Raw genomic sequence first — 21209 nt, 5'->3', positions numbered from 1 at the left:
GCATTAAGACAAGTGTGCAGTCATACCTGCTTGTATTGGTGGTGGTTGCGGCGGAGCACTAATGTATGGTCATCCCTGCTGGTGTTCAGGCCTCTCTAGCGCATGTGTGCGGCACTCCCTGCTTGCGTTAGGTTGAGCTGTTGGCGCAAGTGTGCGGTCATCCCTGCTTGCGTAAACGTTGGTACCTGTTGAGTTGCGTAGGTGTGCGGTCATCCCTGCCTGCGTAACTTTGAGTCCCTATATATGTGCAGGAGCGGTGATTAAAGTCTGCTCCTGTAAATATTGGCAGCAATCAGGGCTATCCGAGTTCCAAGGGGGAAAAAGGGATTTTATTAATACAGGATCTACATGTATTATTGTACATTGTCCAGATTGTTTGTATTATGACTCCATTAAGCTGACTTTATCATACCTATTGTTCCTCAGGTGAGCGATGTGGCCCATGGGCCTCTTGTTTTCGGTACACCTCGGCCGATTCCTACGTTATTGTTTGGTGCATGGCATGTAGTATACCGGAATCGGCTGAGGTGTGTTGAGTGTTTTTTGTTTGTTTGTGTGTTTTTTTGGTAATTATGGCTGCGTTCAAGATCGTAGCAGCTAGCCTAGCCGCTTGGTCGTAGATATCGTGGTCTATTGAACGGACCGCTAGGTTTCAGATTTGAAGTTGAATGTATTCAACAAAATAATAATTACATCAACATAATTTGTTAATTTCAAGCGGAAATATACATGTTAAAATTCATATAACTTGGATGAATAAAATTTCACAAAATAAATAGATTCCATGGCATGTTTGTTACAAAATGATAGCTAAGGTGGCCATCTTGAATTTGATGTTTAGCATAAAACATTTAGTCTTCTAATATCTTCGTAGCGGCTAGGCTAGCTTACCGTTCAACAACGTTGCCCTCCGTAGCATATACGATATTGAACGCACCCCATTTTAGTACACTTCCGGTTGATTACAAGGTAAATTAGTACGCGCAAGCGCAAACCTCTATTGACTGTTGGTGAGTTCAAATTGGAATAACAGTTATTTTATCAAAGTATTGATTCCGTAAAGAAAATTTTACGTCACGTAATTTTTGGACGTTTGAGACAGGTATAACTACGCACTACAGTATAGCTGTTTTGTTCAGAATGTTACATGTACCAGTCCACAGCCGCTGACTGTAAGACGAAGGACTTCCTATATGTTTTTTAACTAAAACAAGATAGTGATTGAATACAACTCTTTAACGGTTATTTTTTAAATGATCTTTTTTTAAATAATTGAAATGTCATTTAGCACTTCTTGTAAATGTTTTTTGGTATTTTTTATTTCTATTTATTTTTTATTTAATTCCTGAAAACGAAAGCAAAAAAAGGGTGTGACTTTGTTAGACTATAAAAAGTTAATTATACGTGGTAAAATTTGATCTTCAACATGTTCAACATGGATAATACTACTGCAGTAGATCATTCATGATGTTAGAGACATTAATAACAAAAAAGCTGAGGTCTCTGTAGACTGTTTACTTAAAAAAAATTGTAAAAAATAATATTTAGAATTCATTCAAGTATCAAAAGGAGGAGAGTTAGAAAATCCAACATTCAGCTCCAGCTCTTTCAAAGGGACTTAGACACGATAAGACAATTTAGAAAAAATTGTAAAAAAGTAAATTGATATTTTTTTAATTACCGGCTGCCACTTGATATACAATACAAAATAGTGTAGGGAAGTTAAGAATTTAACAGAGATTAATCTGATGTTCCTTGACAATCTACAGCCTTTGTTTATATAATTGCAAGAAAATATACGCATTTCAAATTTAATGGCTTTCATACAAAAGACAACATATAATGTGCCCTTAATTCTTATATTTCTCAGAATCATTTGTCAAGTTTTCATTCATAACATTCGTCTGCCATATCGGTTTCAGTTCTACACCCAACAACACATGCCCCTGACTCGGTGTAGAAAAGTGTACACCCGATGTTCACATAAACCCAACACCACTACACTTGATTTACAAAAATTTACACGGTGTACACCTTTTTAGAAAATCAAGCACGCCAATTATGTCTACGCCGCTTTGCTCAGAGAGAGAAAGAAAGAGTGGGTGGCTGAACGAGACCAATTATGAAAATGAAAAAAAAATAATATGTATTAGTGAAATAATTAAATGGTATTTAGTTTGTTTCTTTGCATTTTAATTATTAAAAGAAAAGGCTAATTTCACAACTTTGCCCATATGTGTGCAAGTGGCGACTTGTAAAATTCAAATATTTTTTGTTCAGAAAAACAAATGGTTTGGGGACGTTCTTTTGTTGCTTGCATCAGTTTGTTTCTTGTTCGAACTGATAAGATAAAGGAGATATTTCGTTTCATAAGAATTTTTAGATTTTCAACCAAGGCAATTGTACAGATTTTCATCGGTAGCCGAGTGGTTAAGGTGCAGGACTCATGACCGAAAGGTTGTGGGTTCGAATCCTGGCCGCGGCAAGTCGACGTTGTGTCCTTGGGAAAGACACTTTATATGTATTTCCTCACTCCACCCAAGTATAAAATGGGTACCTGGCTATAGACAGTGAAAGATATTGTCGGAAAGTGAGTGTTTGAGCGCCTTAACGGCTGCCGCACTGAGAAGGCTCTGGAATGCTTTAAGGTCTGCTGGGGTAATAATTGTAAAGCGCTTTGAGAAATGGTTCGCCAATTTTAAAAGCGCTATATAAAAATTTGCAATTATTATTATTAATTATTATTTTTAAATGTGCGGTAACAATTGTGAGGAAGTAAATTGATATTCATGAATTTAAACCCACCGATATCAAATATTTTCCTTAATGCAATTGTTACCTTGATAGTATAAAGATAAGAGGACAATCGCAGGGTTTTAAACTAACTTGAATTTTTTGCTAGTCTTACAAATAAAAATCCTTTTCTTTTGGCTGGCTGATACAACCATTACCATAATGGCCTAAATCGAAATATTATAACAATTGTTGAAATCAATGAGACATTTGAAAGTAATGTTTCTTGATACACTACGAAACGCTTGAATGATTATGACCTTCAGCAATCTTGATCATCAAGACGTATTGACGCAGTGAAGATAGATAAAGATAAGTGTCTGAGTGATCAGCCTAAATGAAAATAGAAACATTCGGACAAATTTGGAAAATGGATGTGTTTGCATCAGGAATTGTTTAATCGCCATGTGGGCCCCTGGAATTGCATTTTCAAATTCCCCACACGAAAACTTAGTTGCAAATGGCGACTGTTAATTTTAAAGTCTCAGGTTTTTTTATCCACTAAGTTTTTCACAATGAACGAGTCCTTAAATTGGGGAGATTGAGAATAAAATGTGTAATAATATTTATAAGAGAATTTTTTAAAATGTCAGGTGCCTGTGAATATAAAAATAAAAAAAGAAAGTACAGTTTATTTCAATATTTGCCCTAAAATTCAAAAGCTGTATAAATCTCATGAAAATGCACATAAACCATCTTGAATAAATGTGTTTAGAAGTTCCAATTTATAAATTTTTATCTTGTTTCAAAAATGATTATGACTTCAACATATGTCTGAGATTTAGTAAAAAATAATGAAAAATGGCAAATTTTCTTGTAATTTTTTGAAGCGGAAAATGTTCAAAATAAGAAGCCGTCACCCACAACAGAATTAATATATTTTGTGTGATATCACATGATAAAGTTATAATGTGAGTTTCATCGTGGGTGACAGCTGCGGACATAGTTTTCTCTTCAAAAAGCCACTGACAAATTGGTGTCTTCTGCTCAGTTTTATGAAAATTACGTGAAAATGCTCTGTTTATGACATCACAATTACCCTTGTGAAAAGTCTTAACATGTAACTATTTATAGATTCTTAGGTTATGTAAAATAATGAACATTGCATTTCCATTTTTTGTGTTATTTCTAAAAATCACTCTAAAACAGGGCAACATATGTCTGAAACTGTACATAATTCTTTACTTTCAATAGATTTGATTTTGAAAGTTGGAGAACAAATGTTGCATGTTTATAACAGATTGTTCATGTATAGTTAAAAATAAATGTCATTTTAAATGCTATCATGAATATAATTCATATATTGTTTCAGAAACAGCTGATGTACAGTTTATAGGGAGAGACTTGGAGGACACATCTAGCAATAGATATAGTAAGTTGATATCAATATGGCCCGATTTTAGCATTTAATGAATGATCAAGTCTTATTGATTAAGAAAAGAAAACTTGTACCCAATCTACTTGCACTTTTTATTCAAATTATTTTGAGCAGTTATAATGTTTCTCGCATGCAAATTAAAGTTGGTTTACAATACTTATTTGAGATTGTACAGTCAGTGTTACAAGTAGTACTCATAACTGTAACAATAAATTATTGGAAAATGGCAAGAGATCAATATATTTTCAATATTTGTTATAGAGACATTTCATATATCATACTATGCATCATGTGCATAATACATTTTCAATGTAAGATAACTTCACATTTGCTTATAGCAAGTAACTGTTCAATTTGATTATTTTTAGTTTTTGATTAGTTTCATGTACTTGGTGAATTGAATACAAATGTACTTTATGTGCCTCCTCGGTAAAATGACAGAAGGCATACAGTGTTACATGTACCTTGTTCCATGACATCTGTCATTATTAATTAACTTTCTGTTCATTATCTTGGCAATGGTTCCACACATTCAACTCAAATTTGATATATGGATATCAGGCTTGGGGCGAATTACATTGTAAAGTAATGCATTACATTACCATTACTTCATGAATTTGGGCATTAAATTACCATTACCATTACTTGATTTTCTTGAAGTAATGCATTACATTACCATTACATGAGTAAAGTAATGCATTACCATTACCATTACTTTTTTTTTAAAGTAAAGCTAATAAAGAGTTTTTGCAAATGTTTCAAATATACAACACTCTTTAACATATCTACAGCTTCATGCTCAATATCAGGTTCAAATTCAATGAATAAACAAGAGTCATTCTTTGATTCTTAATATATAATCATATTGTGGCAATATGAACAACATGTTACATAAGTAAAATGATATTTATAGACATTTGGCATGATACAATATCAGATATGAAATAGAGACACGGGATAACATGCGTAACAAAAAACAATTTATGAAATAATGTTGCGGTTTTTAAAAGCTAAATATAGATATATCCCCAGATTACACAAATCTTTATAATTTTGGACACTTAATTTTATTGATTTATAAACAGATGATTTTTCCCAGTTATATATCTTAATATTTTTTATTCATATTTCTTTTTACGGAGGACACTTTAAGACAAAAGATTGCTGTTGCACTTTATGATCGAAGTTTCAAAGGGTTCATCTTTTAAATGCATCCATCTTCCAGGCTATATACTAAATAAATGTTTTTCAGGAGCAGACAAAGCTTGGACTGGAAAATACTGTTTGACGATCTTTATCTTAGGATATATTAAGTGCAATAATAGATTAAATACATAAATCTTGTATTTTCTATCAGTCAAAACTAATGTACAGTGTAATTAATTTACAAGAGAGAGAGACAGAGAGAAAGAGAGAGAAAATAAGTAAGATTATTTTCAAATAGGTTATAATATTGGAAGTGATATTGATTTTCATCATGGATGGACAGTGCATTCATTTAGCTTTTAAAGGTGCATGTCTGTCTCCTATTCTATTGTGACTTAGCGAAGGGAGGGGGATTGGAGTGTTTAGCACTTCATATAACAATAGATTGTTTTGATACTTAGATTATCCTGGGGGCATAGTGTGTTGTTGACACATTTCTTATTGAAGTGCAAACTAATTGGAGTAAATTGTTTAAATGATTAAAAACTCTTAATAACAACACTCTTAAAAATGTTATGAAATTGTGCTTTAGTAATATAAACAATTCAAAAATGAATTTTAAAAAACCTTTTTTAATAAAACATGTACAATTAAAACATTTTTTTCTCAATAAGAATTATTTCTTTCTTCTTTAAAAATAAATATAATCAAATTCAATTTCAACTATTCATTTATTCATCACATTTTTTTTAGTGAACATGCATAAACATTACTTTGAAAACATGTAATGCATTGCAATGCATTACCATTACATTTAGCATTACCCCAAGCCTGATGGATATTATTACAGGTCAGGTTTGAATTTAGTCCAGATCTGACAATTTTTGAAAATTTAAAATGCTTTTTGAACTTTGAAAAAAAAAATCAGAAATTTTCAGTGTCTGTGCTATAACTTTTGAAGGGGTGTGTATATATAAAGTCAAAATTGCATATACAGATATCTTACCAGAAAATACAGGTCAAGTTATTAAACTTGGTCCAGGTTAGGTGATTTTTGATAGAGTTATGGTCCTTAAAAGGTTGAATTATTCAGTAAAAAAAAAAAGGGGGGGGGGGGTGGTTCTATTATTTGTTAACTTCTGTACTGAATACTTGTTATGAACTGGTCATGTATTTTCTACTTAAATATTTGCATTGTATTTAATTTTTCTGTACACACTACACAGAGCAGTTTGTATTTTAATTGCATACATACAGAAAGTTAACTCCTCTGATTTTAAGAAATATAAGTCGAGAAAAGAATGGTTTGTTCTTATGAGTACTAAGTACTCATTTTGAAATGAAAACTGAATGAATGACTTTTAGTATATTGTGAAAAAAATGGTAATATGTATCTTTGATGCAATTTCTTAAAATGAAAAGAAACGCGAGCCCAAACCTTACCTGAAGAAATTCAGAATCTTGACATCTGTCACTTAAAAAGGCAACACATCCTATAAATACACAGTCATTGACTCTGATTGTTTAAAAACATTAAGCAAATTTTGGCTATGTTGTTTTATGTGATGAAATAAGAACTCCAATCATTACAATTAATAATTAAAAGGCACATATCATTCACCTCTAAATTAGTTGGATTAGATTAGTAGGAACAATGTGGGTGGAGCCGGTCTTTATCATCAAGTTTTCACAATAGTTTATCTGGCAATGCGCATTACATAATTATTTTGATAACACTATTATATTTGTATATATATTTCATAGTTAACATATTGTAACAGCCTGATTTAATTTTCTCTTTGTTAGCAATGAGAATAAACCACAGAGTCTTATCAGAATTGAAAAAGAATTTGCTAGGAGCATGAAGCAAGTAAGTATATATATCATGTATTATAAAGGTATGAGAAACGGACAGTGTGTAGAGGTATAATGAACAGAGGCCAGCAAATCTGAATAAGTCTATAAATGTAAAGTATGATCAGTGCCAAAAAGGCATTGAACAAATTGGTGCAAAGGAGAGGGAGTCAAAATTCAATAAAGAAATAAATAGAAACAGTTTATGATATGTTCTGGAAAATTGATTATTTTCGTTCAGTTGTGTTTAACATATTTAAGGTAGCTCGCGGGTTTACCTGCTTGTGAGAAAACCTACCTTGAAAATTTGTCCACGTGATCCATAGGTTTTATAGTTTTATTTCTAAAATTTATTTAAGATTCTATTGCGTGGTAATAATGTTATCGTGTTTCAAATACAGTGTCATTAATAAAATCAAGCAACGCCATTTCAATGAAATATATAGTAAAATGCACATTTTAACCGAGAAACGCATTACAAAACTATGCTCCAAACTTTTAAACGATTCAGACAAAATTAATCATACTCAACACAAAAACAGAGGAGATAATTATGAATCAATTCATAAAAAAATATCAGTATGTGTTCTCGGCCAATTTTTTGCAAAAAAACTTAAAAGATTTCTCAAAACCTTATATTTTCATTACGACGTTAGCCTGACGTCATCATTTCCTTACTTCTTAGAACACCAAAATGCAAGACTAGCTGTTTAACACATTTTAGAACATGTAAATGCTTATTAGACATTATTGTGAATGTTATCAAATGCAATTAATGTAAAGCTGTAAAGATACAGAAAATTGCTATTTTTGTTTTATGAAACTCTAAGTCAATCAATGCAAAATTAAAATGCCAGGCAACTACTGACATTATAAGTAAGTAATCGAATAAAACAGTTATCTCAAGCTAAAAGAAATTTAAGAATTTAATCGCTAGTACAGATTACGGAAGTTATAATTGTAAAAAAAGAAAAGCGAAGTTAATGCATACATTCTATTTTAAAACATGACTTTAAATGCACTAACGCACACTCATTCTTTATCTTTATAGAACTAAATGTGAAAATGTATGTGACATCTTTAAATTTTCAGCACTTGATAGTATAAATCTTTATATTTACATTCTACTGTGTTTTTCCATTAAATTCTGTGATCTTCAAATGCCTCTAAATGCAACAAGTAGTCAAAGGTCAAATCGACGAGTTTTATTATGACGTCACAAACGTTGAACGCTGTAAACTGCAACGTCACAAGCGAAAATCAAAGTTCACGCTTGTGGCTGTTACTGTGGCTCTTCCATTAATATGACTTACCCTTAGGATAAGATAGGAATTTTAAGGTATGAATCACATTTGCAGACAAGGCAAGAAGTTAAAAAAAATGTAAATATAAGCATTAAATCATGATTTTTTGAAGTATACACTTTCATAACTGCAGCGGTGTGTGCATACAAATTGAGTAACGCGCGTTAGCGCGTTACTCAATTTGTATGCACACACCGCTGCAGTTATGAGAGTGTATACTTCAAAAAATCATGATTCAATGCTATATTATAAACAGTCATAAACCGCATTAGCTTTTTAAAATATTTTCTTTTATACTTCTAAATATCTCATTTGTCATTTTAAAAAAAATTATGAGTTTACTATGACGGTCAACTCTTTACGTCGATTCCTATTGTGACATCAGCAAACCCCCGAGCTACGTTAAGGAAGGAGTCTTTTTATTATCAAACATACTTCTTATAATAAGAAATGCATGAAATTTTTGACACAGTCAAACGGATCATATTACTTAATGATTCTATCAGTTTAATTAAATTTGACCTTTTTGTTTTCGGATAAAGGTCAGGTCAAGGTCACTACCTTTTTCCTCAACGTAAAGAGTGATAAAAATAAGTGTAGCTCTTTATAGTTCTGTAGACATTTGTTTAAGATTTGAAGATTCAAATCTTCAATGAAATCATAGACCATGAGAGTGTCTATCAGCTTATACTACTAAATTGGAATAAATATTTATATTAAAATTGATATTGCTTAGCCCGCATTTCCTCTAATTTTCTTAAATTTTGAAGAAATTTTGATTATTTTTTTATGCTTCCAATAATAAAATATTTCTAATTTTTATGTATTATGAAGACTTTATACAAAGATATATATTGACAGAAAAGCTAATATATTGACCGTTTCATAAGAGAGAAAAACTGATTTTAGTGATTTTTTCACAAAAATCAATGTATAGAATGGGCGCTTTTAAAAGCTAATAAAAATGTTATTTGATAGGCAAATCATATTTTAAAAACATATTCTGAAACCCAAGTATCATATTATTAGTTCACATTAGTAAAAAAAATCCAACATTATTGTTATTGTTTTTAAAATGCTAAAACAGACTCATTATATATATATAATCTGCAGCACTTCTGAATTGCGCAACATATGATATTTTCCTACGCCAGTATTACGCCAAAAATATAGTCCTTGTTCCATTCTAAACATTGATTACATTTTTGTATGCCAAGTTGTATGATAGTAAAAAAGAAAGAAAAATATACTATTTTAATTTCCTTTCATCTTGATTTAATGAACAATTAATCAAATTTACGTTTGACAAGTCGAAAATGTGAAAAGAACACAATCCAAATCAAAAAAGGAAAATCAAAATTCCTTTTTTTTGACCCTGTTTTTCATATCTGCATCCATATACACCCCTTTTTGCCAAAATTAAGCCTTTACAAGTCAAAGTTTATGGAATTTTTCCTGCATCATTGACATTTAAATGCATTACACAGATATTTATAATGAGTAACGTTCCTCTTATTCTTATAAAAACTTAGGAAGCATCAGAGGAACGTTCCTCTTTACCTAAACTAAAATCTAGATCTACATTTCATATGAGGAACGTTCCTCTTTTCACTTTAACAGAAATCTTCACAAAGAATCTGAGGAACGTTCCTCGTTTCACTTTAACAGAAATCTTCACAAAGAATCTGAGGAACGTTCCTCTTTTCACTTAAACAGAAATCTTCACAAGGAATCTGAGGAACGTTCCTCTTTTCACTTCATTAGAAATTCTGACAATTCGTCTGAGGAACGTTCCTCTTTTCACTTCAACAGAAATCTTGACAAGTCATCTGAGGAACGTTCCTCTTTCCACTTCTTTGTATAAACTGAAATCCTGACAAAGCATCTGAGGAACGTTCCTGACTTGAAATCTTTACACTGTATCTTAGAAACGTTTCTCCTTTCACTTCATCTGAAAGCTACATAAAGCATCTGATGAACGTACAATCTTTCACAAGTTGATTGTTTACTTTTTACATGAAATCTGTATAAAGCATCCGAGGAACGTTCCTCTTTTTCCTTAAATTGAAATCTTTACAATGCATTCGAGGAAAGTTCCTCATTTCATTTAACAAAATGTTAACTTCTCACCCGAGGACTTCAAAACATTTCCTTTTTTAGTATTTTAATCATTACGCAAACTATGACTGGCAACAATCCTCTTTGTAAAACTAATAAAAGACAAATTGAAACAACGATTTTGACAAACCAAAAGTAAGCTAACTAATCATTCTTAAGGAGACTCAGAGTCTCAATTGACGTCATCGTAAGACATTGACTTCGAGGTGGATAACATCGATTTTGAAGATCTAGAAGAGGCGAAATGATTAAAATACTTCTGAACATTTTTCTAAGGATTCACTTTTAAAAAAAAAATTTTTTTATAATAAATAAATTTTAAAAATATAGAAACGTTACATGATAACCTGAATATTTGAACATTTTACTCTGCATTTGTGTTTTACGACATTGAAACTATTTCCTTTAAGTATTGTGCAATACCTTGTGCAGAGGGCGCAAAATTGTAAACCCGCGACTGACCTTAAGTTTATTGTTTCTATACCCCCCCCCCCCAAACAAAGTTTAGGGGGTATATAAGAATCACCTTGTCCGTCCGTCTGACTATCCGTCTGTTCGTCTTCTGTGCAATTGGACTTAAAAAAGTTTTGCTTAAATTAATTGTAAATAATTGATGTGCGATTGTCAACATTTTACTGAAAAATCCTGATTTTATTTTTAATATCTATCATGATGCAAATTGATTTGATACATTGCGGTGATTATTATTGCAGGGATGATTTTCACTAAAACCCCTATTGCACTTGTAGCTATAAGCACAATTGAAATTTAGAAGACATGCTAATTATGTCACTTATTAAATAACTTGTTTAACAAGTGTGCAAAATTACTCCTGATGATAGCGGGTTTGCAGCTCATAATTTAACAATTTTAAATATAAAATCAAAAACTTTGTGTCAAGCCGCTGAAACAGCAATATGATGTTGGTTAAGTAATATAAGGACTGATGAAAAAGGGTGCACACACACACACACACACACACACACACACACACACTGTAAACTCGAGGTCACAACTCTAAGCACATTATGAGCACTCAGTTGGAGCGCAGTCATTTGTTAGTAAAAGTTTGTAGGAATGCAGTTTCACGCTGCAGGAGCTGAGTAGAAATCCCTTGGTCAACTGTCACATTTTCACCTTGTAAACAGTACAATGTTTTTGAATTTCCCAGCGAACCCACAGCAATTCCAGAAATATAACAGTATCGTGAAACTCTGGGGGAATGCAATCTGGTGTGACAGGACCTAAGCTTTGAGAAAACCATCAGGTTACCAGAAATTTGCATTTGTCAAATTCTTTGAGCTGGATGATAGTAACAAACATTATTAGGATGTAAAATTTGAATTACAGTTCTCATATGAAATGCAATCATTATATTAATATACATGTAAATTATATTATCTTACACTAGCTAACAAATACATGCGCGGATCCAGAAAATTTTTCCAGGGGGGGTCCGAAGGATAATTGTGTTTGCCAGGGGGTGTCCGAGGCATATTTTCGCAATAATTTTACTATGTAAATTTAATAAATTTTCATTTTCCAGGGGGGGTCGGGACCCCCCCCCCCCCGACCCCCCCTCTAGATCCGCGCATGAAATACCCCCACCCCCTTCCTAATAAAATCACAACATACACGAGCTATAATTCAATAGTGTACTCGTAGTTTTGATAAATCTACAAATCTACCTCTGGTATTAAGTAGGATATTTTATGAAAAAAAAAAACCAACTCACTTTTTGGCTTGCTTGGAGTACCTCATGTTTATCAACTAGAAAATATCTAATATCAAAATACTCCAGTATATTCTTTCAATAACTTCTCAGCATGCATGGTCAATAGAAATGTCATGACCTAAAGCCCATATTCCTCTGCTTCATTTGGTTTGCTAATGTCACCGCCGGCCATTTCAAGCTGAGTAACAACTTGCTGTTACATGCACAAACTAAGGTCCTCTATCAGGTGTCAATCACTAACTGGATGCTGATAAGATGTTCGGGGTGTGCTAATAATAGTAACTGTGTGAAATTTGAGAGCTTTCAACAGCAGATCACTGCTTTAGGAACAGATGCAAAATGTGGTCGCAAATTTAATTTAAGATCAACGCTGCATGTGTACTTTATGAAGCAGAACAGAAATATTGTTTGGAAATTGCAGTTGCAAACTTTGCAGGATGCATGCATCAAGGTAATAAATACTTTTATTATATCCAAACGTTTAAAATACATAACTGAGTTTCTTTTGCTCTTCTGCTAATTCACTACAATCAAGGTAATTGCAAATCTAAAGCATTTAAATTAAATTGATACAAAATTCTTGATTATCTGATATTTAAAAAAATTATTGTAATCATCAAATTTTGAAAATGATGTGCAAAATTAAAATGTAATCATAATACAATGTAATGTTATAGGTGATGATGATTGGCAGTGACAAAATATTTTGCCTATTGGATTTAGATTTGAAATCACTGCATTTGAATTGTTTGCTGGTCTAGAGGATGGGGAGCATTAATTTGGACAGAGCTTGATCGGGATGGAAGATGCTTGAAGATTAAGGTTTGTTATTCTTAATTTAAAATTAATCTCACACTATAGCTGTCCTTCTGGGACTACTCCCATAAGGCTCTTTTGAAACAGCGTAATCTGCTAGCCACTTCTCATTTTACAGGTTATCAATTTCCCCTACAAATGCTTATCAACAGACAACGCCATTGCTAGGAAAATGGCCCTCTTGGGACAAATGAATTCAGTAACACTATAAACTCCATTTACATGATGTGAGTTTTAGATCTTACAAATCAGACTTTGTAAATAGGAAAATCATAAACAGATATTAGGTCATATGGAATAGGTACATGCTCTATTTAAGAAAAAGTTCAATATTAAATATATGATTAATCTGCCAAAATGAATTATCACACAATTAATTGTAACCTGTACAAATGTGAAAGGATTAATCTAATGAGTGCACAGGGGCCCATTTCACAAAGCAAACTTAAGACTAAGTAATTAGGAAAGAACTTTTTCCTAAGTTCATTACTTATCCGTTTCACTATTCCAGTTGTATATTATGAATTTTAACTTTAAGACAGGTAAATTGATGTTTTAGGAACAAACTTAACATGGTGACTGTTTATATTATATTGAAATGAATTATATGCACAATTAAGTTGAACAAAAATACTAGATAACGGGTATCATTAAGACTTTTTCACTTTACTTCTAATTTATTTAAACATGTTTAATTGAATAAATTCAATAGGATTGGACAACAGGCATAGCCTATGTATGTCCTCTCCTTGTAATATATCCACTTTACTTCTAAACTGAAAACATTAGAACTATCAAATTATTCATATATTTCTTCAATTAATTTCTTTGGTGTAGACTTTTAATTTTTACAATTTTTTTAGATTATCTGGTTGCACCCGCAGATGGATAGCGGGTATATAGTTATAGCTAGTGCACTGATGATAATTAAGTTATTCATGCCTGAGAATTACTGATATCTTAAAAAGGAATAAATACTACATAAATACTCAATTAAAGAATGACTGGATGATTTGTCCTATCCCTCCACGAAATTAGCTTTTCTTTTAGGGGAGAAATGTAAGGTGTTTTCTTCATCTTATTTTTTTGGTCGGGGGAGGGGGGAAGGGGGGTAGGGGATAGGAATTACCGCAAATTAAGTGATTTGGGAATATTGATGCTAAATCATCCTTATAATGTTGTTTCATTCAGAATTTTTTGCCTTTTATCCTCACTTCTTCTATCAGCCAAGATGCATTTATTTGCAGTGTTTTCTTTAAAAAAAAAAACACCACCCTATTTTTAAATCAACCCTTTCAAGCAGGCACGTAGCATCAGGGTGTAGGAGGGACCCCCCCCCCCCCCCCTTAACTTTTTCTGTAAACAATTTTCTTAAATTTACATATCAAAAAGTGAATAAACATGGAGTCCCCCCCCCCCCATTTTTTGGGGAGCATGTAAAATATTGAAGAGAATTTTGATGAAACAAACATAAAGTCCTTAGTATAACAAGTCAGAATTTATGATGAGCAAATATTCTGAATAATTTATGCTTCTAAATTTCAAACAAAAATAAGTTTGCCCAAGCTCATCAAGCTTATTTACTGAATTCTAGTATTCCCTTGCTGCAACATTAAATTGATAAGATGAACAGAATCTGAATTATACAGCTCTCTTGTTTGACGTGGTTAATAATTCCTGCTTTATTTAAGTTATGCAAATTCCATCTGCTCAGCTGTCTGGCTTAAAACAAATAATTTAGAGCTGTGAACCATTCTCATAATCACAAGAATGTTTGGCCCCGATAACAATAGCTTTGGGATTTGATGTGAAGTGTTAAGATCTGTCGCCATCCAAAAAAAATAATGCAGTAATACCAATGTGTTTTAAGATTAGAGCAGAAATTCAAGAGTATATTGATGTTTGGTAGATTCAAATCAAACTCATGCTTAATTATCCTGCTTGGATTCTGTAAATGTTTCAACATATTTAGGTATATAGGTATATATATTTGTTGTACAAATCTCTCTCTCTCTCTCTCTCTCTCTCTCTCTCTCTCTCTTGCTACATCTCTCTAATTTCTCTCTCTCTTTCAAGTTAAGCAGGGAAAAACTTATGTGACCTTTAATATACTTGGTATTTCTTCTTAAAGAATGTCAATACCTAAATGTATGTTTGAGAATTTGTGTGTTGTTAACAAAAATAAGCATTACAACCAGATCTTCATTATGAAATGAAATAACAGGAAGTTATTTAGCGATGATGAGTTTTAATGCAAATATGTATCATACATAGATTCTATAGAAGATCTGGACATCCCCCCCTGGGAGGAAATCAATGAGGCCACAGAAAAGTTCAAAAGCCATCCAGCTAGTCACACAGTATGAACAGAAGATAAACAGAACAGAAGATAAACCTTGATTCATGTCAACCATGTATCAAAGACCGAATTAAGTGAAAGTGCTTTCTGGAATATGCAGCTCTACTTGGGAACTCCATCCTGAATTTGATGGATGCGAGCTTTATGATTTTAGTAATTATAAAATCATATGCACTGAGACAATTATTAATATAGTAAAATTTTTAATTATATAAACATCTAATCCAATTACAAACTAAACTTGATATTTAATATAAAAAGAAATATTAAAATTGGTATTCTTAATTACATGCCTATGTATTTTTATTGAAAACAATTAGTTATAGTTTGATCTACAATACAAGATCAATTTTTGACACCAATTAATATACATGTATTTGCCGCTTAAGAAATACACAAGGGGCACCCAAAAATGCCGCGATATAAAATATTAAAAATTCAAAATCTTTTTTACTTTATATCGAGTAATCAACTTAGAAAATTTTAGCTGATCATCATCAGGACTGAGCGATAGTCAAGTACTCGAGTACTTGTTAACATCCTTAATATTTTCGTAAAGTATAACATGTTTAAATGCCTATTTAATTTAAGATTACCGGTATTTTGCTTATTGCTGTTTTTACTTTCAAATGTAGGAAATTGGAACATTCTTCAGGTACCATGTAAAGGTTTCAGTTAAAGAGAAAAGAGGAACGTTCCTCAAGAATTTCCTCGTGAAGATTTCAGTTGTAGTGAAAAGAGGAACGTTCCTCAGATGACTTGTCAGGATTTCAGTTGGAGTGAAAAAAGGAACGTTCCTCAGATGACTTGTCAAGATTTCTGTTAAAGTGAAAAGAGGAACGTTCCTCAGATTCTTTGTGAAGATTTCTGTTAAAGTGAAAAGAGGAACGTTCCTCAGATGAAATGTAGAGATTTTAGTTTAGGTAAAGAGGAACGTTCTTCTGATGCTTCATAAGTTTTTATAAGAATAAGAGGAACGTTACTCATTTTAAATGTCTGTGTAATGCATTTAAATGTCAATGATGCAGGAAAATTCCATGAACTTTGACTTGTAAAGGCTTATTTTTGGCAGAAAAGGGTTTATATGGATGCAGATATGAAAAACAGGGTCAAAAAAAAGGAATTTTGATTTTCCTTTTTTGATTTGGATTGTGTTAAAGACTCCTTCCTTAAAGCTGAACACCGCTCGCAAATAGCCAATGCAACACAGGTATATAAACCCTTTGATTTCGTTACACCCAATTGCACACCTGAAACTTGTGGCCGACGTGTAGTATTCATTTTATTGTCTTTTTTTGCATTTGTTTCTTATTTTATGTGCATATTCTGTTTGTAAATAATGCATTAACCTGTTTATTTGATGTTGGTATTCTTCTGGCTTGAAAAAAAATGCCTAAAATTTGATAATTTCATCGGGACAGAATAGCACGGCAAGATGCACATCCACACAGGTTAGACCTCTACAGCCAAATATTTTAAACTGCTAAGACACCCATGGAATGTGTTCAAAATGTTTTCTTTATCGTTGCTAAGTATGTAATAAATCCAGAGGTGCTCGAATGAACGTTCACGAGACTTCACCGAGATTTGTTCAGTTCCTGTGAAGTTTTGAGCGGAAGTATAGTGTTCAGATAATAATCTAAAAATACATAAGTACTGGTCGTTTTTCATATCATATCCTACTTTGATTTATGTTAAAACAAGAAAACCTATTAACATATATGTCTATTTCATCATCTAGAGGTTATTTTAACTAAATGATGATATTCAGAAAAGAGTTATCGTTCGTGTTCAGCCACTCTTCACGTGGTTGAAAATGTAAACATTGGGTTGCTTGATAAAATCATAGCCATGTTTAATGCTTCTGATGTGCAATATCATGCTTTTAAAAAAAAAGAATCGATGTCTGTTTTGTATAAAAACTTAGTATATAGAGCCATTTTCAAGTAACATTTTGCAAAAAATGATATAGTCTGTTTTAATATTAATTGATGCTATATTACTAGGTCAGGCGCGAATTAAAAATTAATCCTTAGGGGGGATTGCTACTTAGCATGTTAATTGTTGCAACAGCAGAAAAAACATATATTCTCTATATTGTCACATTTATTTCTAGAATACATTTTATCCACCAAATAAGGAAGATAATAAAAGTTTAAAATCAATAAACCTCTAGATTTTATGTTAGATTACAAGTACGTAGATATTAGGAAATAGACTTTAAACACGAGGCACAATTTTTACTGCAAAACTAAAACTTAAGGGTCAAATAAAACCTTAAATGACACTAACATTCGCAGGGGTGTAAGAGGTCTGCAGCATATATAGGGGTTGTAGGGATAGTGGTGATAAAAGATGAGCGGTGTTCAGCTTTAACATGTTTAATATAGTAAAATTAGTAAGCAGTATTCTTTGGTCAAAAGTCATTCTTGCTCGAGCTAGTGATGTATTACATGAGCCTCCGACTATTTTCTAAATGTTATTTCATCTAGGGATGAAAATTAGTCACTAGTGTAAGCATTCTCAAATTGTAAAGTTTCTAAATTGTGGAAGCCGTGACCCCCAGACTAATATTGGGGCCCAAGAAGGGGTTCAAAATTAACATAGAAATATATAGGGAACATGTTTAAAAATCTTCTTCTCAAGAACTACATTGCAACAGTTTGTGAGATGCAAGCATCATTGGCTATTGTAGATTCTAAATTGGTAAAACCGTGACCCCCGAACTAATACTGGGGCCCCAAGACCCCAAGACCAATACTGAGGCCTCAAGTGGGGTTCAAAGTTTAACATAGAAATATATATCGAAAATATTAAAAATTTTCTTCTTGAGAACTACAATGCTACAGTTTGTGAGATTACAATGCAAGGGTCCTCAACTAGTGTAGTTGTTAAAGCCAACCATAAACCCCGGACCAATACTGGGGCCCCAGAAAGGGGTTCAAAGTTTAAAATAAAAATAACATATGCTAGGAAATAGAATGTTACAAGGAACTGTTGTTCAGGTGAGTGATGTGGCCCATGGGCCTCTTGTTGCTATTCTACAGGTTCATATAAGAAAGCAAATTTCAAATGTTAATATATTAAAGGAACTTGGACACGATTTTAAAACTTGACTTCTAACATTCAAATTTTGGTCAATCAATCAAAATGAGCAAGTAAACTATTTTATACATAAAAAAAAAGAAAAAGAAAATTTTGATTTAAATATGGTGACGGCGGGGCCTGTTACACTAGTGACTAATTTTCATCCCTAGATGAAATAACATTTAGAAAATAGTCGGAGGCTCATGTAATACATCACTAGCTCGAGCAAGAATGACTTTTGACCAAAGAATACTGCTTACTAATTTTACTATATTAAACATGTTAAAGTTTTAAGACAAATACAGAGGACAGAAATAAATGTTACGTAAACAAAGCTAGAGTCTTATGGTTTTTTTTTTTACAAATAATGTAAAGTATGAAATTACCATTTCATTGACCAAATGACTCATGATAAACAAGGTAAACTGGTTTAATGTGTTCATAGATAATAAGATAAACAGAAAAAAGCAACATTTGATTGAGACTTATACCACAAAACACATATGTAAACCATAACAAAGCTCAAGCTTTTTTTTTTTTTACAAAACAAAGATGTTCAAACTCTGTATCTTGCATATAACTCAATATTTGACTTTCAAATTTTTTCAAAGCATTACAAGTAGCTAAGGTATGCTATATGATGGGATTTATTTTTGTACAAATCGGACATAAACTTCTAGTTAAATTTCTTTTTTTGTTTATTCTTGATATTCTATCGTATTTTTGTCAAAGATTTCTCAGCAACTATAGTATTTGCAGATGCCTAAAATTTTAAGAATCTTTTTGTTTAGGCATGGTGAGATTCATTTTTTAACATATTGGATGTAAACTTCCTGTTAAATGTTGACATTGCTTATTTTGTATTTTCACATCAAGGGAGGGGGGGGGGGGGGGTGATTCACTAGTGAGAATGAGAATTGGCTTACAGTTATCACCCAGGGGTGAGACTGAAATCTATCATATTGAAAAATAACTGATGTATAATTAAAGATGTGTACATTATGTAGTAAGTAGAAATGACGATCTCCTGACTACATAATATACACATCTTTATTATTTTTGTTAATAAGTCTTGTTTTTATCATTTTTTCATTCCAAAATTAATTCTTCCAACCCTTTGACTTCATTTATGAGATAAAGTACACCATCCTTGCATGGTCCAATGTGTAGAGAAACATCTTGGCCCACAATTGAACCAAAATAAAGTAGTGTGTGCCCCATAAAACAAATGAAATAATAAAAGCTGACATGAATTCATAAGTATGTTTTACTTCCCTTTCATCTCAGACATAGTAACCGCCAGTTTTTGATTTCTGTTATCCACTCATCGCTACACACCCCCTACATATGGCAGAGAGCACTATTCATGCTTCACCACATTCAGGTATTCATTCACCCGAACACATTACATTGGACGGAAAGATTTGTAAGAACATGTTTTGAACAAATATAATATAATTATGACAACCACTGCACTGGTTAGGAATATCCATTGAAGGATATGAAAAAAAATAAGACGAAATCAAGGCACACATATTTAAAAAATCCACTATCATTGTAGAACATTTCCAGTGTCCTACTGTTATATTTACATTCCACATATTTTTTGCAAGTTAAGTGTGTGGAAAGCTACTGCAGTTATAACTCTGTAACACACACAGGGTATTCAAAGGTTAAAATGACAAGTTTTATTATGACATGACAAACGTTGAATGCTGTAAAATGCAACATCACAAGCGAGAAACAAAGTTCAGGCTTGTGGCTGTTACAGTGGCTCTTCCATTAACTTGATCTTACCATTAGGATAAAATAGCATTTTAAAGGTATAAATCACATTTGCAGACAAGGCAAGAAGTTAAAAAAAATGTAAATATAAGCAATGAAAATGTGTGTTACTCAATTTGTATGCAAACACCGCTGCAGTTATGAGACAATATCTTTTAAAAAATCCATTGCTTAAATAATATTGCATATGAACAAACAACACATTGAAGCAGATTGTGCAGTGACAGCATGGATTTTAGAAAACAGAGTGTTTCTGATAAAAGCGATGTTACACTGTTTAAACATTCTTGGATTGACTATCACTAATCTACTATGTTGGAGGAAGTACAGCCAGCTGGCTCTACAATAAGACCCATTGAAAATTCTTTCAAAGAATATATTGAATGTAGTTTACTTTATTCTTAATTTTTCACAATCACATTTACTACAATGTGTTGTTCAATTATTTAGAAGTCCATGCAATCTGAATGACTCAATCGGAAACCAACTAACCATAACTTTCTCGACCGGTATAATACCCCAGTGGCAGTTGAGAACAGATGGAATCTAAATAATAATGTGACCAAATGCTTTTATTAATTCATGTCAGCTTAAATATGCCCAGACCTGATGAAATACAGTCATATTTATTAATTTTCAGAGGTCACTCTATATTTTAAAATAAACTCCGAATAGTTATGACTGTCTTTCATCATTATTCTGAAAATGATGAGTTTCAGCGAGTCGTAATTAAAAATCAGTTTTATGATTAGAAGTCATCATGATTTTTAAAATGATGAAATTCAGTCTCGCCCATCACTGGTCATCTTCTTTTTAAATTTTTTTGTAATAGTG

The 21209-nt window shown here is 32.2% G+C and overlaps 1 protein-coding gene across 2 annotated transcripts in view; it reads left to right on the top strand.

The window, feature by feature from the left end:
• The window catches only part of LOC128186179 (uncharacterized), a 44547-nt gene that overhangs the window by 9098 nt on the left and 14240 nt on the right, over window positions 1–21209 (top strand). For both annotated transcript variants that reach the window (XM_052855941.1, XM_052855940.1), the window contains exons 3-4: window positions 4106–4165; window positions 7124–7187. The gene's annotated coding sequence lies outside the window, so the exon portion shown is untranslated. The remainder of the gene's footprint in view (window positions 1–4105; window positions 4166–7123; window positions 7188–21209) is intronic.

Source organism: Crassostrea angulata, chromosome 5, assembly GCF_025612915.1.
Source record: "Crassostrea angulata isolate pt1a10 chromosome 5, ASM2561291v2, whole genome shotgun sequence".
Classification (NCBI taxonomy): Eukaryota; Metazoa; Mollusca; class Bivalvia; order Ostreida; family Ostreidae; genus Magallana; species Magallana angulata.
The sequence above is the reverse complement of the archived record's forward strand: the minus strand, read 5'-3'. Positions and strand labels throughout refer to the sequence as shown.